Below are 24912 nucleotides of genomic sequence, written 5' to 3'. Positions count from 1 at the left end.
TGGTAGTGAGATTAACAAATAGCCTCAGAGCAAAAATAATCTTGACTGCTGAGTTTACCTCTCTGGATTTTCACATTTTCCTAGATACCTGTTTCAGTGCTTTTAGTATATCCTATATTTCTTCTTAACTTATACCCCTAATTCTGCAGGTATTCCATGTCTTGGAGATTTCTGGGATAATCTTGTCCCAAACTCCCCTTGAATATTTCATTAATATCTCAAATCTAACATGTTTAAAATGAGACCTTTATTCACTACCCTCCCTTACATAACTACACACACATACCCCTCAAGTATTTTCCATTCCCCACTTTGGTACACCGTATCTAAGCTCAGGTAAAAAACCCAGGAGTCATCCATTAATCCTCTTTTCCTTTATCGCCCACCTCTCATACAAACTATTAGTAAATTCTCTCAACTTAATCCTAGAAACCTCAGAATCTACCCGTATTTCTCTATCCTCCAAATCTACCATCTCCAATCTAATTCTAAACCACCACCATCTGTCTCTTAGATTAACACAGTCATTGCCTAATTAGCTTCCCTTGCTGACCACATTCCTTCCATTCTTTAAACTCAGACAGAACGATCTCTAAAATTGTAAATCATATTATGCCCCTCCTTGTTTAAATGGCGTTCTACGGCACTTATAATGAAAGCCAAGGATAACATTTACCCTCTAGTCACCTTTCTGATCCCACTGCAACTGTACTGACCTTGATTTCTGTTTATCTGATAGGTGGAACTTATTCCTGCCATTTACAAGCAAAAATCAAAAACAAAAAACAGTTGCTCCCGAGTCAATTCTGACTCTGGGTGGTGCAAATGGTTACCGTGCTTGGCTATTAACTGAAAGGTTAGTGGTTTGAGTCCACCCAGAGGCACCTCAGAATAAAGATCTGGTGATAAATAGGCTTCCCAAAAATCAGCTGTTGAAAATATTAAGGAGTACAGTTCTACTCTGATACATAAGGGATCACCACTTCTGCTGTAACCAAAAAAAAAAACCCATTGCAGTCAAGTTGATTCGGACTCATAGAAACTCTGTAAATGACCCTACAGGACAGAGTAAAACTGCCCCATAGGGCTTCCAAGGAGCACCTGGCAGATTTGAACTGTCAACGTTTTGGTTAACAGCCACAGCTCTTAACCACTAAGACACCAGGGTTTCCATTCCTGCTATGGGAATTTATTATTCTGTCTAGGAACACTCTTGCCCCAGATCTTTACTGGGCTTGCTTCTTGCCATTCAAGGCTCACCTCAAGTATCATTTCTTCAGTGAGATCTTCCCCAACCACCTAATATAAATTGCCAGCTTCTGCCCTTGTGCCCACAGTCCCTGCATACTATGTCGCATTTTTAAATTTTCTTCATAGCAATTATTCCTATCAAATGGTTCTGCTTATTTATTTGTTTTCTTGTTTATTGGATGCTTTCTATACTGGAATGTGCATCTCTTGTTTGACTCTTAGAACAGAAGAACACCTGACACAGAAAAATATTCATTAGGTATTTTTCGTGGTTGTTGAAAATGGAGAAATTTCCTGTGTATCCACTGTGCTGCTTTGTTTTCAGACACACAGGTTGCATTTGCATAAATAAAGCCCATTTCTTTTTTTTAGGGGAAAAAAAGGCTATAAGATCTGTGCGTAATAAGATAAAGGCGAAAACAACCTTCTCTCTGCTAGAAGGTGGATGATGGAATTCCATTACTAATCTTCAAAACTAAGCCATGTGAAACACAACTGTATCAAGCGTGGCCTCCACCAGTCACCATCACTGCAGCATAAGCCCTGGTTGGCATGGCTCCTCCCCCAACATTCTCAACATCTTGCCATTCTCTGTTCTCCATTGCTTGTGCCAGCCTTTCTCACCTGGCATGCCCTCCCTTCTGCTCTAACTCTCCAAGACTAGCCTCTTTCTTGATTGACTTGACCACTCCTTTTACTTCAGTAAGCCTCAGCACTTCTGTGCTTTGAAAAAAAACATCATCTTGAATTTGGGAGTGACTGATTCTTTCAGATGGGTTGCATATTTTGTTTATTCTAAATTATGATAGGCTTAAAGATAGGTATTATGGGCAAACATGAAGCACTGAAAAGTTGGTTATTCACACAGTGAAGGCTGAAAATGTTTAGGTGTGCATATTTTAGATGGTTAGTTGGTAGTTGGTTAGTGTTTACGTGATGATTCTCTTTCAGAGCTTTCTCTGTTCATCTTACGTTAGGATTATTTCTTCCCATTCTCACCAGGAAATAAAAAAGAAAATCATGTCCTAGTTTTTGAGTGGGCATAGAGAAGCTCTTGGGCTCTTTTCTTTTAAAGGGTCTCCAAGCAAATACAGGGGAGAGAAAGACAGAAGCAAGCTGGACTCTGATCCAGTTCCTCTCAGGCTAAATTCCTAATTATCCCTGGATCAAATCACTGAGACTCTGATGGAAAGAGAGATTGTGTTGCAAGTGGGGATTTAAAATATATATGAGTTAGGCATTTCTGAAGTTATGTTAACGGCTGAAAGGTGAACCATGACCCTAGGTTGCAAGTTATTGATGTTCTCTATTTATAGTTTCTGTCTAGAATGCTAATCTTTCATTTGATTCATGTTACTCTCTCCAAGAAAGTTATGTTTACCACTGTCTAATTCAGATCCTGAAGTTTTACCTCCACTGCCTTTATGACTTGTGCTAATACAATCATTTACTATGTACCTTCACAGGGCATCCAGTTTCTTGTGAACTTGTTCTAGAAATCTGAGCAGGCATCATTGCTGTGTGCCAACATTTCAGAGCTACGATAAGAATGAAATACAAGAATCCTTAACTTATACATGGGCTGGTACATTCCAAATGTGGTTTGTAAATCTCTTGTTTAAAAACCAGACTGTATTTTTCCATAGCCATTATATTATAAAAGATTGTTGGGTTCCCAAGCTAACTCAAAGAAGCTAATTAAACACTTATGTTTTGGGGTTTGGAGTAAAGACTCATTAAACCGCAGACTAGAATAAATTACAGAATTGAAGGTACTGAACAATCTAGTTGTGGTTCACAACAGTGTTTTGAATTCCTGAGCTTGCCAGAAAATTTTCTCTGCTAACACATTCTGCCTCTTTCTATGTGCTTTCTGGTGAAGCTCATGGCAGATTTTTTCTTTTGGTGCATGAGATTTAGGGATCATCTTTCTTTGAAAGGAAATAACAGGGATCATCAAAAAATGAAAGCTGCCCCAAGAAGATAAGATACTTAGGAATAAATCTTACCAAGGATGTAAAAGACCTATACAAAGAAAACTACAAAGCTCTACTACAAGAAATTCAAAAGGACATACTTAAGTGGAAAAACATACCCTGCTCATGGATAGGAAGACTTAACATAGTAAAAATGTCTATTCTACCAAAAGCCATCTATACATTTAACGCACTTCCGATCCAAATTCCAATGTCATATTTTAAGGGGATAGAGAAACAAATCACCAATTTCATATGGAAGGGAAAGAAGCCCCGGATAAGCAAAGCACTACTGAAAAAGAAGAAGAAAGTGGGAGGCCTCACCTTACCTGATTTCAGAACCTATTATACAGCCACAGTAGTCAAAACAGCCTGGTATTGGTACAACAACAGACACATAGACCAATGGAACAGAATTGAGAACCCAGACATAGATCCATCCACGTATGAGCAGCTGATATTTGACAAAGGACCAGTGTCAATTAACTGGGGAAAAGATAGCCTTTTTAACAAATGGTGCTGGCATAACTGGATATCCCTTTGCAAAAAAATGAAACAGGACCCATACCTCACACCATGCACAAAAACTAACTCCAAGTGGATCAAAGACCTAAACATAAAGACTAAAACGATAAAGATCATGGAAGAAAAAATTGGGACAACCCTAGGAGCCCTAATACAAGGCATAAACAGAATACAAAACATTACCAAAAATGATGAAGAGAAACCCGATAACTGGGAGCTCCTAAAAATCAAACACCTATGCTCATCTAAAGACTTCACCAAAAGAGTAAAAAGACCACCTACAGATTGGGAAAGAATTTTCAGCTATGACATCTCCGACCAGCGCCTGATCTCTAAAATCTACATGATTCTGTCAAAACTCAACCACAAAAAGACAAACAACCCAATCAAGAAGTGGGCAAAGGATATGAACACACATTTCACTAAAGAAGATATTCAGGCAGCCAACAGATACATGAGAAAATGCTCTCGATCATTAGCCATTAGAGAAATGCAAATTAAAACTACGATGAGATTCCATCTCACACCAGCAAGGCTGGCACTAATCCAAAAAACACAAAATAATAAATGTTGGAGAGGCTGCGGAGAGATTGGAACTCTCATACACTGCTGGTGGGAATGTAAAATGGTACAACCACTTTGGAAATCTATCTGGCGTTATCTTAAACAGTTAGAAATAGAACTACCATACAACCCAGAAATCCCACTCCTAGGAATATACCCTAGAGATACAAGAGCCTTCATACAAACAGATACATGCACACCCATGTTTATTGCAGCTCTGTTTACAATAGCAAAAAGTTGGAAGCAACCACGGTGTCCATCAACGGATGAATGGGTAAATAAATTGTGGTATATTCACACAATGGAATACTACGCATCGATAAAGAACAGTGACGAATCTCTGAAACATTTCATAACATGGAGGAACCTGGAAGGCATTATGCTGAGCGAAATGAGTCGGAGGCAAAAGGACAAATATTGTATAAGACCACTATTATAAGATCTTGAGAAATAGTAAACCTGAGAAGAACACATACTTTTGTGGTTATGGGGGGGGGAGGAAGGAAGGGTGGGAGAGGGTTTTTTTATTGATTAATCAGTAGATAAGAACTGCTTTAGGTGAAGGGAAAGACAACATTCAATACATGGGAGGTCAGCTCAATTGGACTGGACCAAAAGCAAAGAAGTTTCCGGGATAAAATGAAGGTTTCAAAGGTCAGCGGAGCAAGTGCGGGGGTCTGGGGAACATGGTTTAAGGGGACTTCTAAGTCAATTGGCAAAATAATTCTATTATGAAATCATTCTGCATCCCACTTTGAAATGTGGCGTCTGGGGTCTTAAATGCTAACAAGCGGCCATCTAAGATGCAGCAATTGGTCTCAACCCACCTGGAGCAAAGGAAAACGAAGAACACCAAGGCCACACGACAACTAAGAGCCCAAGAGACAGAAAGGGCCGCATGAACCAGAGACCTACATCATCCTGAGACCAGAAGAACTAGTTGGTGCCCGGCCACAATCGATGACTGCCCTGACAGGGAGCACAGCAGAGGACCCCTGAGGAAGCAGGAGATCAGTGGGATACAGACCCCAAATTCTCATAAAAAGACCAAACTTAATGGTCTGACTGAGACTGGAGGAATCCCGGTGGCCATGCTCCCCAGGCCTTCAGTTGACACAGGACAGGAACCATCCCCGAAGACAACTCATCAGAAATGAAAGGGACTGGTCAGCGGGTGGGAGAGAGACGCTGATGAAGAGTGAGCTAATTATATCAGGTGGACACTTGAGATTGTGTTGGCAACTCTTGTCTGGAGGGGGGATGGGAGGATAGAGAGAGAGGGAAGCCGGCAAAATTGTCAAGAAAGGAGAGACTGAAAGGGCTGACTCAAGAGGGGGAGAGCCAGTGGGAGTAGGGAGTGAGATGTATGTAAACTTATATGTGACAGACTGATTGGATTTGTAAACGTTCACTCGAAGCTTAATAAAAGTTATTTAAAAAAAAAAAATGAAAGCTGTTGCCCTCGAGTTGATTCCAACTCATAGTGACCCTACAGGGCAGAGTATAACTGCCTCATAGAGTTTCTAAGGAGCGCCTGGTGGAGTCAAACTGCGACCTTTTGGTTAGCAGACATAGCTCTTAACCACAACGCCATCAGGGTTTCCAGTCTGACCCGTAAATGTGGGATAAGGATGAGGCTCTAGCCACTGGACAAAGAAGGAAGTAGCTATTTCAGTCCATGGAGTAATTTCTCGTTAGGTGGGTGACCATGAGGAATGAATGAAGCTGCTGTGAAAATCACAAGAGGAGAACCACCAAAGGAACTGAAAAGCTGTGAAGTGGTTTAAAATACGAACTAAGAGGAATATAAAGTCTTGAGAGAATTTCTGGAAGCAATTATGCCTTTTACTTATGGGTAGTAGAACTTGCCAATAGGAAGGCATCGGTAACTCTCAGAAAATAAGGTATCAGAACCTAGAGTCTATTTGACTATTCTGTAGAAGATCTGAGGCACAGTACCATTTCTATTTTAGAAGGCAGAGAGTATAGTCATTAAATCTTATTAAATCAGTCTAAGACTATTGGGAGTTGTAATTGTCAGTTTTTATGCACCGTATAAAGTCTTATCAAACCATAGGCTTCCATAATTGTATTTGAGACGCTTCTTCCCAGAGCCCACATGAATAATTTATCAGTAGCAAGGTGCTGGGAGATTCCACTTCTTTTATGTTTGGTCTTATAGGACCAAACATATGGTAGATTTGACCCTCCAGCAAACTAGTGAAATGAATTAATTTCAGTATGATTAGCTACCTTTTATGGAGACTATATTGGCTTAATAACGAAGAAAAGCCATATGTGTATGTGTTTCTGTGTGGATGCAGATTAGAAAAATGGAGAAAAGTAAATTCTTTGGTATGAGATGTGAATGTTGAATTTATGTTGTCTTCATTTTTTTTTTTTTTCATTCTACTCCAAACAGGTGACTGTCATTTGAATAAGTTTGCTAATCAGCTTAGGTAATAAATGTTGTGACTACTTATCTTACATCTCGTTCTTCCAAAACAGAATAAGCAGTAATGTTGCATAGTATTGTAATTACCCATACGAGATCAAGAATCTGCTAAAACTGAAAATAAACAATTGAACCACATAGCAACAAAATTCTTCTATTTTCAGCTGCCGGTTGGGGAAGGCTGTAAGGTAAATATTCTCTCAACTTTCCTAGAATTGTAAGAATATTATTTGATGCTTGACAAACCATATTGTTTTAGGCATTTGATCCTTCTGATATGCTGAGTATTTGATCATTCATTGCCATGTTTTGCTATTTTATTTATTTATTTTTTAATCTCGGTGATAGATGGGGAATTAGCTAAAATTTAGTTATCTCTAAGCTTTTATAGGATCCCAGGTGGCGCAGTGGGTAAGAGCTCTGGCTGCTAACCAAAAGGTCGGTAGTTAGAATCCACCAGCTGCTCCTTGGAAACCCTATGGGGCAGTTCTACGTTGTATTACAGGGTCACCGTGAGTCGGAGCAATGGGTTTGGTTTTGGGGTTTTTAAGCTCTCAGAATAAAATAATTCCTGGTGTTATATCTTGTTAAGGAATTTTTATAAACTATTTTTGTAAAACACTAGTTTTAATTTATTTATTTTTTATTCTCTTTTCTAAATATTCTTATTTTGGCATTGTATTTGTGAGATAGTCACTTGAAAGAAAACAAGTTCACTCTAAACAGAATCTGCTTTCTGTTAATGTAGGAATTTTGTTCATCTCTTTTGTATTTGGTTTCCCTTCTTGTTTAAAATGGCCCTAACTGTGCTAAAGCCTTAGTGGAAGAACAGGACGAGAAGAACGAGCAGGTGTTTGCGTTAGGGTTTGACTCTTTGGCTGGAGATAGAGCAAGCTGGTATGGAATTACACATGTGAGACTACACCAATGGTGAAAGCTTTGTTTTTTGTTGGTTAAATGGCCACCACATTTCTTTACAACATATTAAATGTTTAGTACGTATCTGGATTAAAACTGTGAAGTTGTGGCTTGGTTTGAAGCCCAGAGGTTTCCTTTTTTTAAGTGCATACAATAACTTAATGAATAGCTATCAGATGGATACTCATGGAACCCCATTCAGGTCAGTAAATAGAACATTTCTAGCTCTCCCTCTTCGCTACATGCTTTTCACTGGTCACCACACCTGCCCTTCCTTCTGCAGGTAACCATTACCCTCAATTTTATGGTAATTTTTTTCTTGCTTTTATTTATACTTGTAGAAACTGTGTATGAATCTTAAAAATAGTTTATTTTGCCTGTTTAGAAATTTTATATAAGTGCACTCATTCTGGATCTTTTGTATCTTGCTTCTTTCAATCAATATTTTATTTTCAGGTTTCATCCATGTATTGCATATAGCTACAGTTCATTAAATTTTTTTACTGTATAGTGTTCTATGGTATGCAATTTATTGATTCTGTACAGGGGAATGTTAGGCTCCCCCCCCTTTCCCCAGTTTTGGGCCATTCTGAACTATGAACTCTGTGCTGGGAACACTCTTGTACATATCAAGTGTTCACTTGCAAACATTGCTTTAGGGTATATACCTAGGAGTAGAATTAATGAATCAGGATATGTTTATATATTAAGCTTATTTAAGAGATAATGTTGGATTGTTTTTCAAAAGTTGAACTACATGATTTTTTTTTTTTTTGATTAAGCACTTGACTGCTAACCGAGAGGTCAGTGGTTTGAATCCACCAGCTGCTCCATGGGAGAAAGATGTGCCCGTCTGCTTCCATAAAGATTTATAGCCTTGGGATCCCCGTAAGGCAGTTCTTCACTGTGCTATAGGGTTGCTATGAGCTGGAATTGCCTCAGAAGCAATGGTGTATGTGCTGAATTAATAGCTCATATTTTAATATTTTGTATTTATGTTTGTAAGCAACAATGTTTTCATTTAAAGTCGCTACTTATATGGGCATGATATCAAAGTTTTATGTAGGAGATATTTGTCAAACTGTCTGATCCTGGTGCTATGATGGCCAATGGGGAGGTTTTGATGCCCACTTATATTTCTTTAATGAATACTATTCTGGAAATGTTTTCAACTGCATGTAGTACCAGATATGGATTTAAAAAAAATGAATAGCTCCATCGAGATATATTTCACATACCATTTTAACATGTAAAATTCAGTGGTTTTCAGTATTTTCACAGAGTTGTACAACCATGACGATTCCCTAATTTTAGAACATTTTCTTCCCCCAAAAGGAATCTCCATAGCCATGAGTAGTAACTCCTTATTCCCCAGCCCTAGGCAACCAGTCATCTACCTTCTGTTTCCATCAGCAGCTCATTCTGGATATTTCATATAAAAGGAATCATTCACCAAGTTATCATTTGTGACTGCCTTCTTTGACTTAGCATAACGTTTTCAAAGCTCATCCATGTAGTAACTTGTATCAGTACATCATTCCTTTTATTGTTTGATAATGTCCCATTGCTCGGATATACTACATTTTGTTTTTCCATTAGGCAGTTGATGGACATTTGGATTATTTCCACCTTTTGGCTACTGTGAATAATGCTGCCGTGAACCTTCATGTACACTTTTATATGTATACATATGTATTGATTTCTCTTGGAGTCCCTGGGTTGTGCAAATTATTAACTCACTTGGCTGCTGACCAAAATGTTAGACGTTCAAGTCCACCCAGAGGTACCTTGGAAGACAGGCCTAGAGATCTACCTCAAAACAAGCAGCCACTGAAAACCCTAGGGAGCACAGTTCTACTCTGACACATATGGGGTCACCATGACCTGGGATCAACTCGATGATGACTGGTATGTCAGTACCATCCTGTCTTGAATTAGTGTAGTTTTATGATAGACTTTGAAATTGGGAAGTGTGAGTCCTTCAGCTTTGTCCCATCCTCCCCCTCCCCCCCTTTTTTTTCAAGATTGCTTGTCTATTCTGAACCGTTTGCATTTTTATATGAATCTTAGGGTCAACTTGTCATTATGTATTCATGCTAAATGGAACTTTCATGATTGCGAGCTTTTTGTAGGAGGAAGAAACTTGACATTATAATGCCAGCAAACATTTATGACACATTTCTATATACATAACCCTTTGTTTAGTACCAAGGATTGACAGTGCAAACAGAACATGGCTCCCAGCCTGAGCAGACTCTATGAGTTAGAAGCATGGCGCCTGGGTCCAAATCTGGCTCTGACACTCACCAGTTGTGTAATTTTAGCCTCTCTGAGTGATCAGTTCTCTAACTATAAAGTGGAAATAAGCTATTACCTACTCACAGACTGTATCAGCTGTCTGTTGCGATGTAATTCTGTTTAACAAACAACCACAAAACCTCAGTGACAGACAACACTAAGTGTTGATTGCTCACCTGTGTGGGGTCGGGGGGGTCATCTAGTCAGAGCTTCTGGTTTTGACTGGGTTAACTCAGAGGTCTGAGGGTTGGCAAGGGTGACTGGTGTGTTTTTTATACTCCATAGTCTTGTGGCAATGGCAGAGTTGCAAAAGTGAGGAGGCTCCAGTGTGCAAGTACTGTTCAAAATTCTTCTGCATGATGTCTGCTAACATCCTGTTGACCAAAGCAAGTCACATGGCTGAGTCCAGAGTCAGGAAGCAGATCAGGTGTGGTGAGGGGGTGCCACACAGTTACATGGTGAAGGGTGTAGACCAGAGAGGGCTGAAGCATTGGTACCATTTTTGCAATATACCATACTTTACTCTTACAGCAGGAATCTTTCACTTCATTCCTACATATAAAAAATACTCATCATCCCTACAGAGACCCTCAAAGTCTGATCCGATGATGGCATCAGGCTTAAATATCAAGATTTTATGGTGGATATCAGGTCCAGATATAGTTTCTCTTGATTGGGAGAACCACGCATTAAAAAGATAAATTTCTGCACACACTCTCCCAACATATAATCCTGAAGAAGAAATAGGATAACTGCAACAAATACTTCTGTTCAGAATGGCAACAATGGGAGACATGTAGCTGATAATGATGCATTATGGGTTGCACGAAGACATATTGATCCAAGTGTCCCTTTCACCTCATTCTGATAAATTACAGAAATTATGGGAGAAGTAAAAGATTTAAGAGCTGTGGAAGAGGCATTTGTGCCAGTTATCAGACTGTTTTGATGGGGCAGAGATTGGTATTTTGCTTACAAGATTAGCACACCAAACCCAAGGTTGAGAAGGGAGAGTGTTGACAAGTCATGGGGTTGTTAACCAATGTCATAAACAATATGTGAACTAACTGTTTAATGAGAAACTTGTTTGTTCTGTAAACCTTCACCCAAAGTACAATAAAAAAAAAAAAAGAAGAAATAAAGAAACACTCATGTTTTCATGGTAAAAAAAAAAAAAAAAAAGATTAGCCCTGCAGACTGTTCCAGAAGATGTGGATTTATGAAGTGACAGTCTGCTTGAAAATTTAGATAAAAGATGCATAAGAAGTCTTAACGGTTGGTTGCAGGGTAACTGATGAAATTTTACATTTAGTACCAGACATTGACAACTTCGGGTTAACTCTGAGAGCTATCAAACGGTGGGCCAAACGCCACAACATCTATTCTAATATATTAGGTTTCCTCGGTGGTGTTTCCTGGGCTGTACTAGCAGTAAGAACTTGTCAGCTTTATCCAAATGTAATAGCATCAACTCTTGTACATACATTTTTCTTGGTATTTTCCAAATGGCATGTGTTTAGACTACATTAAAATAAAATTGACTGTAGACACCGAAAAAAGAATGTAGCAGTTAGTACAGCAATTTTGAGATCTTCCTGAAAAAATGTTGTCAGGTTTCCCTAAATGAAGAGAGAGATTTACTACTCAGTTAGGCTCATGTTCTCTTCCCTGAAGTCCGCTTTTGTCCATGGTGCTTGCCTGTGCCCTCTGGGACGTCCTTCCTTTTCCATCACCCTTCTTAGCCAATTCTGAAGAGGACGTTGGAAAATATGCTGTTTGAGCAATTTTTTTTTCAGTCTGCTATCTGACTATAAAGATCAGGGGCCCACTTTTACATTTTGAACATTCTTAGTCCCTTTTAGTTTGGGTTGATGGCACTTTAGCCAGTCCAGCTGTTCTCAAAAACGTTGTGTATTTCCAATGTATTGTAATTTATTTCCCACTGTTTTCCAAAATCTTTTCCAGTGATTCTTTTTGAGAAGGCTTGCATTCTCTCTAGACTTTATTGGTGCTGCCTTGAACATGTCTGACTATGGTGGGACCATGCCTTTAGGAGTCCTAGGAGCTTTTTTATTCAACTCAAAGGATCTACTAGATACTAACTTCTTTCTGAGGTTTTAGAAAAAAGTTTTGCAGCCACACTTTTATTAGTATTATTAACAGCACCTAGGATTTGATATTTCACCTTGGCTGGGAATATGTTTCTGGCTGGAGAAGCTAGAGATGACAAACAGTTTTATCTTCCAACTGTAAAGTCCAGAATTCTCTATAGCCCATATAAATCCCTGCAAACAAGGCCAATTCTTTTAAAAATGTATCTTCTTCTTGTAGTACCTAATCATACATGGCTAGTAAGATACTAGCTGATGCTTTCAATATTTTGCCTGGAGGTTTTCTTTCCCAAATCCAAAAGTTCATTAGGTACATTTTCTACCTTCCGACTTACCATAGGTGAAAGTTTTACCATGTTTCCTTGCCATTTTTCTAGCCTCCACGTGCCACGTACAACCAAAAAAAAAAAAAAATTTTTTTTTTTTTTTTTTTCCAAAGCCAAGGATATATTTTAGTTTTGTGCTTCGGCAGCTCTCTTCAACTCTAATACCAATTTTTGTACAGTTAACTATGTTGTATAACAAACATCCCAAAGTTCAGTGGTGTCATATAGTGATGATTTATTTTTCAGATCATGAGTCATGAGCATGGGTGTTGGCTTATTTTTCCTGAGTTTGACTAATCTCAGTTCGTTTGTGTATCCGCCCAGGTCTCAGGGGGCTCTTCTCTAGGACGGGCTTGGCTGGAATCGCTTAACTGGAGAAGCTTTGCTCCACGTGAGCCTTTGCCTTCTCTTGGGACCAGTGGACTAGCCCAGGCATGTCCTTCTTGTGGAAATGGCTGAAGCACAAGAGGGCAAGTGGAAACTGGAAAATGGTCTTTTAAGCTTCTGATTGCAGCAATGTCTGCAGACATCTCATTGGCCAAAGCAAATCATGTTACAACTGTCCCAGTACATGGGAGCTGTTTTTGTTCCTTCCCTCCCCCAATTCTTTAACTCTCAAGGAACCAGAGACAGCGTAGTGTGTCTGGAAGAAGAAGTAGAAGAGCAGTGGGGAGACCTGTGATAAAGCTCCCGTGCTGCACTACAGCTTTCCTGGCCTCTGAGCTAGGTTAGGACATAAGCTTGGAGTTCAATGAGAGATACAAGTTTCATTGTTGAATGGCTCTGGATTTTTTTAATGCCTGAAAAATCAGCCTAGTTGTAATAACTGAGAGTGCCCAGAAAAAACATGCAATCTAGCCAAGACAATATCAAGGATAGGAATAAGAGATTAGATATAGCACAGAGGAAAGACAGTGCTAGTTAAAAGATAAATTTGCTTTCTGCCTGCCCTGTACAGAGTCCAGCTCACCTGACACATCAATTGTATGTACAAATGCAAACAATATCTGGGCGAGAGTTCCTTTCTCAAGCAATAACAACCAGTATTATTTATATTTGTAGTACAAATTACTTTCACTTGTATTATCTGTGGTTCCAAAGTTTCCCCTTGACAAAGCGCATCATTTCCCATCACTGGACATCACTCTCTCAACTGTTTCCACGTCCATAATGTTATACTCAAACCTACGAAGCCAGTTTACATGGGATATATTATTCATCCAGCAATTGAAAACAGTAAGAACGCTCCTCAGACTATGTGCCTCTGTAACATTCTTTTTTCTAGGAAATTCAATGACTGTAATAATTGTGGAGTTAGAGAGTAGGTCTGACTCAAATAAAACAAGGGTTTTGGTTTGTAGCCAGTCCATCAGTGGCTGTTCCATAACTAAAAGATTTGTCTTTAGGGAAACACATGTATTTGACTAGCACTGTGAATCTGATATTTAATGGTCATGATGGCGTTTATCAGAATGTCAGTGTCAATTAGTCCCTCAAAACATAGACCCGAGAGTCTTTTCTGTCTAATTTTGCTTTTGCTATAAAATATCCCATTGAATATCTATAGGTAGTCTATATAAAGTTTAAAAATGAAACCAAACACCCTGTATACTTACTATTTTGAATGGTGTGTTTATCATTTCCTTGATTTTCCTTAGACTTTTGTCTCAAATGTATACATCCTTAAACAACATAGTGTGAAGTTTTGAATGTGTTTCAGCTTTACATAAATGATATGATACTGTGTGTTTGCTTTTGCATCTTGTGTGTTTCACTCATTTTTATGTTTTGGGGTTCATCTATGATGCCTGTGATTGTAGTTGATCTCTTCTCACTGCTCTCCACTATTCCGCTTATGACTACACCACAATTCTATGCTCCTGTCCACGGACATTTGGATTATTTGGAGTCTTTTGCTATTACAAATAATTTTGCTATGAGCATTCCTGTATGTGAAGCCTATCGCTTCTGTGCAAGGGTCTCTCAGGGTACACAACTAGGAGAAAAATGGTTTTACGATATAATGGTGTACCCTTGTTATTGGCACAGCATAGGAGTTCCATTGGTCCACATCCTTGCCAATCCTGGTAGGAATAAAATTGTGTGTCTCTTTGGTTCTAGTTTCTGTTTCCCTGATTATTCATAAGGTTAACCATCTTTCCATGTGTTTTTCAGCCATTGATGTAGCCTCTCAGTGAAGTGCCTGTTGACATGTTTTGTTCATTTTTCTACTGGATTTCTTGTTCTTTCCATATTGATTTTTAGGATTTCTTAATAAATACTGGATACTAATCTTTCTCTAGTTAGGCATGTCAGAAAGAGCTTCTTATCTTTTTTTTTTTTTACATGCTTTTTGGGCAACAGAAACTTTAAAGCTTCAAGTGGTCACATCTATCAGTTTTTTCCTCTGTGGTTAATACTTTTGGAGTTTTGTTTTACATCCTTACACGGATGTAAAAATATCAAGCTATATCCTCTTCTAAAAGTTTGACTATTTTTCCTTATGCATTTAAGTCTTTGATACACATGGAGCTGATTTTTGTAGTTGCCGTGAGGTATGAGTTCAGTTATCTTTCCCACATGTATTACCAATTGCTTCAGCAGCCTTTATTGAATAATATTCTTCCTCAGTCATCTGCAATGTCGTCTCTATTATTTATCAAGTTTCTAGACATGGGTAGGTTTGCTTCTGACACTTACCCTCTGCCACTGGTCCACTTTTCTATCTCTAAGCCTACATCAAAATAAAACCCTTGCTATTGAGCCATTGTCAACTCCCAGCATTTTAATTATAGTTCTAATAAATCCAGATATTTGACAAATTTCTTTACCTTCTTCTTCAGTAGTCTCTTGGTCTGAAGGAGGAAATAGTATACTTTGCTATCCTACATAACTTCTGGAATCAACTTGTCGAGTTTCATGAAAAATCCTGTATGTCATATATTTTAACATTCACAAAACTGATAAATTTTTTTTTTTTTGCTTAATTACGCAACTGTCTATAGACATCGAAATTGCTAATCAATGATGTAAAAACCTCCTTAACTAAGTGGTCAAAGCCAACGTCAAGAACAGTAAGTCATATTAATAGCTATCAGGGCACCCTGATGTGCTGCATACCCTTTGACCTGTCTGTCTCTGGTCTTGCCCCAACCCAAGCCATTCTCTACTTGTGGCTAGGTGATCATGTCCTTTGTTTAAAACTTAAAATGGCTTCTGTAGTTCTTAGGAATAAGCCCAAAATCCTTAATATGTGCCCCCAGGGTATCCGTGATGTGCACTTTGCTAAATTCTCTAGTCTTGTATCTCCTTCACCCTCTTGCCTCCAGCCATGCTTTGAGATCCTCATTAACATCATGTTCTCCCTATGCTGCTTAGAGTTGTGCCTCAAAGTTGCCACTGATCTTTCTCTAAAGCGTCTCCTGTCTTCCTTCTGTTCTCCTCTCTGATGCTTTCTGCTCATCTCTGCTCCCACATTAACGTCCTGCTCACACTACCATGAAATGATGCATTCTTGGCTACGGTCTGGAATTTTAAGGTGATAAAATTGACAATGTCTAGAGATGTGCAGCCAATATGGTAGCCATTAGCCACATGAACCCTTCCTCCCTCATTGCCATTGAGTTGATTCTGACTCATAGCGACCCTATAGGTCAGAGTAGAACTGCTTTATAGAGTTTCCAAGGAGTGCCTGGTAGATTCAAACTGCCAACCTTTTGGTTAGCAGCCGTAGCTTTTAACTACTGTGCCACCAGGGTTTCTTTAGCCCCATGTAAGACAAACAAAAAACCCATTGCCATCCAGTCAATTCTGACTCATAGCCACCTTATGGGACAGGGTAGAAGTGCCCCACAGAGTTTCCAAGGAGCGCCTGGTAGATTCCAACTGCCATCCTTTTGGTTAGCAGCTATATCACTTAACCACTATGCCGCTAGTGTTTCCTAGCCACATATAGCTTTTTAAAATTAAATTTGGATTAATTAAAATAAAGTAAAATTTAAAATTCAGTTTCTTCGTGATAGTAGCCACATTTCAAGTGTTCAAATAGTCACACATATGGCAAGTAGCTGCCATGCTGGGTAGTACAGATACAAAACATTTCCATCATCACAGAAAATTCTACTAAATAGCACTGGTCTACAGCCTACTTCGTAAAAAAAAGTTTTCTGGAAAACTGATCCAGAGAGGGTTTAAGAAAGTGTCTTGCACATTGGCGATCCTCAGTAAATATTTACTAAATTGAAGGACATTAAATGGTTGCACAAAATGGATTTACTACATCTGGATCCACTTTGCTTTCCTTGGTCATGGAGAGCTTTGTTCTGGTAAATTCCCTCTGCTAAGTAATCATAAAATCAATCATAGGACACATTTTATATCTTTTTTTCTACTTGCTAATTTAAAAAACAAATTTTTAAGTGGCTGCCCTTTTTTAAAAGGTCGACATGCAAAATTAAATTGTCAAACAAATAGTTGAGGACTTGCATTTCAAGCAGAATTACTGTAAATATATATATTGCAGTCTGTTAATTCCCCGGAACATTAAATGGGTTTCATTAATGTGAGTAAATTCAACCCATTAATTATTTTGCCAGCATTTATCCCTATAAATGAACAAGTATGGGAAAAAAAAAGAGTTATTACGCAACAATAAATGTAATGGTTCCATGTAAGTACCTCAGGTGTCAGCAGTCACATACTCACAGTGCCCTGAAGGCACCCTGCTGTTCCCCACTGACGTCAAAGGGTATTTAATATGCATATGTTGTATTCATCATTTGACTATTTTACCTTTTAAAAAATTTTTGATTTTAAAATAATTATAGATTCACAGGAAGTTTCAAAGATAGTGCATAGAGTTTTGTCATGGATTGAACTGTGTCTACCAAAAATACGTGTCAACATGGTTACACCATAATTCCTAGTATTCTGTGATTGTCCTCCATTTTGTGATTGTCCTCTATTTTGTGATTGTAATTTTATGTTAAAGAGGATTAGGGTGGGATTGTAGCACCCTTACTCAGGTCTCCTCCCCGATCCAATGTAAAGGGAGTTTCCCTGGGGTGTGGCCTGTACCACCTTATATCTCTGAAGAGATAAAAAAGAAAGGGAAGCCAGCAGAGAAGGGGGACCTCATACCACTAAGAAAGCGGTGCCAGTATAGAGGACATCCTCTGGACCTGAGGATGCTGCACCGAGATACTCCCAGACCAAGGTAAGACCAATAACAAGGACCTTCCTCCAAAGCCTTTCCCTGGAGCTGACGCCCTGAATTTGGACTTCTAGCCTACTAGACTGTGAGAAAATAAATTTTTCTTTGTTAAAGCCGTCCACTTATGGTATTTTTGTTATAGCAGCACTGGATGACCAAGAAGGTTGCATGTTACACAACCCCAGCATGATAGCAAAATCAGGAAATTGACGTTGGTATGTTGCACATGTGTAGTTCTATGCTATTTTATTACATGTATAGATTCATGTAACCATCACAGTCACGATACAGAATTACCGCATCACCACAAACCTCCCTGTGTTACCCTGTTATGGTCCTAGCCACTCCTCTGCCGCCTTCTCCCCCTCCCACTGTCCCTAACCCTGGCAACCACTGTGTTCTCCGTCGCCATACTTTTGTCTTTTTGAGAATGTTATGTAAATGAAATTATGCAAAATGCATCCTTTTGATAATTGGCTTTTTTTCACTCAGCATATTATCCTTGAGATTCATCCAAGTTGTTGTGTAATCAATAGCTTGTTTCTTTTTATAGCTGAGTAGTATTCTGCCATGTGGTTGTACGACAATTTGCTTAATCTTTCACTTATAGGACATTTTAGTTGTTTCAAGTATTTGTCTATTACAAATAAAGCTGCTATGATCATTGGTGTTAGGATTTTGTGTGGATGCATGTTTTCATTTCTCTGGAATAAATGCCACCAAATGTAATTGCTGGGCTGTACGGTAGCTAAGAGTTTTCAGAAGCTGCTGAACTATTCGCAGAGTGGCTGTACCATTTTACGTTACCACAAGCCACGGAAGAGTGACCCAGTTTCTACATATCCTCATCAACAGTTATGGACTGAGTTGTGTCCCCAAAATATGTGTTGTAAACTGAATTTCTATACCTGTGGATGTAACCCTGACTGAAAATAGGGTTTTCTGTGTTATGTTCATTAATGTATATCCATGTAAGGTGTGGAAACTGTGGTGGCATAGCGGTTAAGTGCTACAGTGGCTAACCAAAAGGTCGGCAGTTTCAAAATCCACCAGGCACTCCTTGGAAACGCTATAGGGCAGTTCTACTCTGTCCTATAGGGTCTTTATGAGTCAGAATCGACTCGACGGCAATGGGTTTGGTTTTTTTTTGGAAAGTGTGTCCTAAACCTAATCACTTCAGAGTTATATGGGGCAACATAGACAAGGAAGCACGCACAAACAGGGTAAGAATCAGAGGATTGCTCAGGACCTGAAGAACGCTGGGGTTACGAAGCTGAAAGAGACAGGATCTTCCCCGAGAGCTGACAGAGACAGAGAGCCTTTGCTTAGAGCTGGTGTCCTGAGTTTGGACTTCTAGCCTCCTGAACTGTGAGAAAATAAAGTTCTGTTCTTTAAAGCTGTCCACTTGTGGTATTTGTATTACAGCAGCACTAGGAAACAAACGTACCAACATTTGGAATTTTCACTATTTCGTATTTTAGCAGTTCTAATATGCGCAGAAGGCTAGCTCATCCTGGTTTTCACGTGCATTTCTCTGATGGCTAGATGTTGACCATCTTGCAATGTGTTCATTTGCCATCTGTATGTCCTTGTCAGTGAAATGCCACTTCATGTCTTTTGCACATTTTCTAATTAGATTTTTTTAAAAACAGTTGAATTTTGAGACTGCTTTATATATTGCTGCAGTATTTAAAGCGATCTCTGGCCAACCGAAAGGTCAGTGGTTCGAAACCATCCTCGGCTCTGTGGGAGAAAGATGTGAGACTCTGCTTCTGTAGAGACTTACAGCCTTGGAAACCCTGTGGGGTCGCTATGAGTCGGAGTCAACTTGACGGCAGTGGGATTTTTGGTTTATATATTCTAGATACAAGCTTGTTGTCAGTTCTGTGCTTTGCAAATATTTTTTCCATAGGTTGTTTTTTTCATCTTCTTAACTGAGTCTCTCACAGAGCAACAGATGTTAATTTTGATGAAGACCATTTTACATTTTTTTTTAATGGCTTGTGTTTTTTGTGTATGAACGTTGGTGTAAGGATGAACTCCTATGCCTGTGGGTGGTTCTGATTGGAAATAGGGTTTTCTTTGTTATGTTAGTGAAGGTATAACCAAATAAGTTGTGAACTTTTCACTAAGTCCTAGACGCCGAAGATTTTCTTCCATGCTATCTTATAAAAGTTTTACGTTTAAATCTATGACCCATTTTGGGTTAACTTTTTAAAAAGGAATAGATTTAGATAGAGCCGTTTTGATGCCTATGGATATACAATTGCTTCAGCACCGTTTGTTAAAAGACTATCCTTTCTTTGTTGAATCGCTTTTTGCATTTTTCAAAGATCAGTTGGCCATACCGGTGTGGGACTCTCTCTGGGTTCTCTGTTTTATACCATTGATTTATGTGTCTATTCCTCTGCCAATATTACACAATCTTGATTACTTGATTACTGTAGCTGGAAAGCGGGAAGAATGTGTCTTCCCATTTTCTTCTTCTATGTCCAGAATGTTTTAGCTGTTCCCATTCTTTTAGCTTGCCATATAAAATTTAGTATAATTGTGTCAACATCTGTAGAAAATCTTGCTGGGATTTGGATATGAATTGTGCTAACCATATCAACTTGGAAATAATTGATATCCTTATGTTGAGTCTTCCAACCCATGAACATAGCATGTTTCTTCATTTATTTAGATCTTTGATTTCTTTCATCTGTATTTTGTAGTTTTCAGCATACAAATCTTATGTAAGTTTTGATGTATATCTATTTATTTTTGACTGATAATAAATGGTATTATATTTTAAATTTATGTTCCCACATGTTCATTGCCAGTATATAGAAATGCAATAGATTTTTGTATGTTGATAGTATATCCTGAGATGTTGCTGAACTCAGTTATAAACGCTATGAATTTTTATAGATTTCTTGGCATTTTCTACACAGACCATTATGTCGTCTATAATAAGGATGGTTTTATTTCTTCCTTTCCTATCTGTATGCCTTTTATTTCCTTTTCTTCCCTCGCTGCACTGGCTAGAACTTCTAATTCTATGTTGGATAGGAGTGGTGAGAACAGACATCCTTGCCTCGTTACCAGTCTTTCGGGAAAATACTCATTCCTTCACCATTAAGGATGATGTTAGCTGTAAATTTTTGTAGATGTTCTTTACTGAATTGAGGAAGTTTCCCTTTGTTTACAGTTTCCTGAGAGGCTTTATCATGAATGGATTAAATGAATTTTATTGAATATATTTTCCTACATCAAATGATAGAATCATGGGATTTTTTTTTTTTTCACTGTCTTATTTTGGTATCAGGGTAATACTGGCTTCATAGAATGAGTTAGGAAGCATCTCCTGCCCTCTTTTCTGGAAGAAATTATGTATAATTGATGTTAATTCTTCTTTAAACATTAGATAGGCTTTGCCACTGAAGCCACTTAGAATTAAAAATTTGTTTTTTTGGAGTTTTTAAATTATGGAATCAAGTTTTTAAATAGTTATGGGGCTATTCAAATCAATTATTTCATATGAGGAAAGTAATGATAGTGTGTGTTTTCAAAGAATTCATCTGTGTCTTCTAAGTTGTTAAATTGGTGTCTGAAGAATTGTCTGTAATATTCTCTTATTATCCTTTAATGTTGTTGGTAGGTGCTGTTGCGTCGGTCCCAGCTCATGGAGACCCCATGCGTAATGTCATTGGATTGTTGTTATCCATAACGTTTTCACTGGCTAATTTTTAGGAGGAGATCGCCAGGTCTTTCCTCCTAGTCCATCTTAGTCTGGAAGCTCCGCTGAAATCTGTTCAGCATGATAACAACATGCAAGCCTCCACTGACAGACAGGTGGTGGCTGTACATGAGGTGCGTTGGCTGGGAATTGAACTTGGGTCTTCCACGTGGAAGGTGAGAATTAACCGCTAGACCACCAATGCCTCATTCTTTATAATAACCAAAACCCGTTGCTGTTGAGTCAATTCCGACTCATAGTGACCGTATAGGACAGAGTAGAACTGCCCCATAGAGTTTCCAAGAAGCAGCTGGTAGTTTCAAACTGCCGACCTTTTGGTTAGCAGCCATGGCACTTAATCACTACACCACCAGGGTAAGGAGAAATAAGGAGACATCACCTGTAATTAAGTATGTTGTTGTTGTTGTTGTTGGTAGGTGCCCTCAAGTTGGTTCTGACACACAGCGACCCTGTGCACAACAGAATGAAACACTGTCCGGTCCTGAGCCATCCTCACAATCGTTGTTATGCTTGAGCTCATTGTTGCAGCCACTGTGTCAGTCCACCTCGTTCAGGGTCTTCCTCTTTTCCACTGACCCTGTACTCTGCCAAGCATAATGTCCTTCTCCAGGAACTGATCCCTCCTGACAACATGTCCAAAGTATATAAGACACAGTCTCGCCATCCTTGCCTCTAAGGAGCATTCTGGTCACACTTCTTCCAAGACAGATTTGTTCACTCTTTTGGCAGTCCATGGCATATTCAATATTCTTCGCCAACACCACAATTCAAAGGCATCAACTCTTCTTCGGTCTTCCTTATTCATTGTCCAGCTTTCACATGCATATGATGTGATTGAAAATACCACGGCCTGGGTCAGGCGCACCTTAGTCTTCAGGGTGACATCTTTGCTCTTCCACACTTTGAAGAGGTCCTTTGCAGCAGATTTGCCCAATGCAATGCGTCTTTTGATTTCTTGACTGCTGCTTCCATGGCTGTTGATTGTGGATCCAAGTAAAATGAAATCCTTGACAACATCAATCTTTTCTCCGTTTATCATGATGTTGCTCATTGGTCCAGTTGTGACGGTTTTTGTCTTCTTTATGTTGAGGTGTAATCCATACTGAAGGCTGTGGTCTTTGATCTTCATTAGTAAGCACTTCAAGTCCTCTTCACTTTCATCAAGCAAGGTTGTGTCATCTGTATAACGCAGGTTGTTAATGAGTCTTCCTCCAATCCTGATGTCCGTTTCTTCTTCATATAGTCCAGCTTCTAGTATTATTTGCTCAGCATACAGATTAAATGGGCATGGTGAAAGGATACAACCCTGATGCACACCTTTCCTGACTTTAAACCAATCAGTATCCCCTTGTTCTGTCTGAACAACTGCCTCTTGACCTATATAAAGGTTCCTCATGAGCACAATTAAGTGTTCTGGAATTCCCATTCTTTGCAATATTATCCATAGTTTGTTATGATCCACACAGTCGAATGCCTTTGCATAGTCAAGAAAACACAGGTAAACATCCTTCTGGTTTTCTCTGCTTTCAGCCAGGATCCATCTGACATCAGCAATGATATCCCTGGTTCCACATCCTCTTCTGAAACCGGCCTGAATTTCTGGCAGTTCCCTGTCAATACACTGCTGCTGCCATTTTTCAATGATCTTGAGCAAAACTTTGCTTGCGTGTGATATTAATGATATTGTTCTATAATTTCCACATTTGGTTGGATCACCTTTCTTGGAAATAGGGATAAATATGGATCTCTTCCAGTCAGTTGGCCAGGAAGCTGTCTTCCATATTTCTTGGCACAGACGAGTGAGCACCTCCAGTGCTGCATCTGTTTGTTGAAACATCTCAGTTGATATTCCATTAATTCCTGGAGCTTTGTTTTTCACCAATGCCTTCAGAGCAGCTTGGACTTCTTCCTTCAGTACCATCGGTTCCTGATCATATGCCACCTCTTGAAATCGTTGAATATCGACTAATTCTTGTTGGTATAATGACTCTGTATATTCCTTTCATCTTCTTTTGATGCTTCCTGAGTCGTTTAATATTTTCCCCATGAAATCCTTCACTATTGCAACGCAAGTGTTGAATTTTTTCTTCATTTCTTCCAGCTCGAGAAACATCAAGCATGTTCTTCCCTTTTGGTTTTCTATCTCCACCTCTTTGCACATGTCATTTTAATACTTTGCTTTGTCTTTTTTAGACACCCTTTGAAATCTTCTGTTCAATTCTTTTACTTCCTCGATTCTTCCTTTTGCTTTAGCTGCTCGACATTCAAGAGCAAGTTTCAGAGTCTCCTCTGACATCCATCTTGGTCCTTTCTTTCTTTCCTGTCTTTTCAGTGACCTCTTGCTTTCTTCATGTACGATGTCTTTGATGTCATTCCATAACTCGTCCGGTCTTTGGTCACCAGTGTTCAATGCATCAAATCTATTCTTCAGATGGTCTCTAAATTCAGGTGGGATATACTCAAGGTCATATTTTGGCTCTCGTGGCCTTGCTGTGATTTTCTTCAGTTTCAGCTTGAACTTGCGTATGAGCAATTGATGGCCTCTTCCACAGTTGGCCCCTGGCCTTGTTCTGACTGATGATATTGAGCTTTTCCATCATTTCTTTCCCCAGATGTAGTCAATTAAATTTCTGTCAAATTTCTCACCATCTGGCGAGGTCCATGTTTATAGTTGCCGTTTATGTTGATGAAAGAAGGTATTTGCAATGAAGACATCGTTGGTCTTGCAAAAGCCTATCATTCGATCTCCGGCATTGTTTCTGCCACCAATGCCATATTTTCCAACTACTGATCCTTCTTTATTTCCAACTTTCGCATTCCAATCACCAGTAATTATCAGTGCATCTTGACTGCATGTTCAATCAATTTCAGACTGCACTAGCTGATAAAAATCTTCTATTTCTTCATCTTTGGCCCTAGTGGTTGGTGGGTAAATTTGAATAATAGTTGTATTAACTGGTCTTCCTTGTAGGCGTATGGATATTATCCCATCACTGACAGCATTGTACTTCAGGATAGACCTTGGAATGTTCTTTTTGACGATGAATGCAACACCATTCCTCTTCAAGTTGTCATTCTCAGCATAGTAGACTATATGATTGTCTAATTGAAAATGGCCAATACCAGTCCATTTCAGCTCACTAATGCCTAGGATATCAATGTTTATGTGTTCCATTTCTTTTTCAATGATTTCCAGTTTTCCTAGATTCATACTTTGTACATAAGTGAAGAAGAGTGGGGCATCAGGATTGGAGGAAGACTCATTAACAACCTGCATTATGCAGATGACACAACCTTGCTTGATGAAAGTGAAGAGGACTTGAAGTGCTTACTAATGAAGATCAAAGACCACAGCCTTCAGTATGGATTACACCTCAACATAAAGAAGACAAAAACTGTCACAACTGGACCAATGAACAACATCATGATAAACAGAGAAAAGATTGATGTTGTCAAGGATTTCATTTTACTTGGATCCACAATCAACAGCCATGGAAGCAGCAGTCAAGAAATCAAAAGACGCATTGCATTGGGCAA

General features: G+C 39.0%; 1 pseudogene; it reads left to right on the top strand.

The window, feature by feature from the left end:
* Positions 1–9922: 9922 nt before the first annotated feature.
* LOC126060297 (poly(A) polymerase type 3-like) lies at positions 9923–11517 on the top strand (annotated as a pseudogene).
* Positions 11518–24912: the final 13395 nt, after the last annotated feature.

The sequence above is a fragment of the Elephas maximus genome, chromosome 17 (genome assembly GCF_024166365.1).
Source record: "Elephas maximus indicus isolate mEleMax1 chromosome 17, mEleMax1 primary haplotype, whole genome shotgun sequence".
Lineage (NCBI taxonomy): Eukaryota > Metazoa > Chordata > Mammalia > Proboscidea > Elephantidae > Elephas > Elephas maximus.
This window is presented reverse-complemented; position numbering and strand designations above follow the sequence as displayed.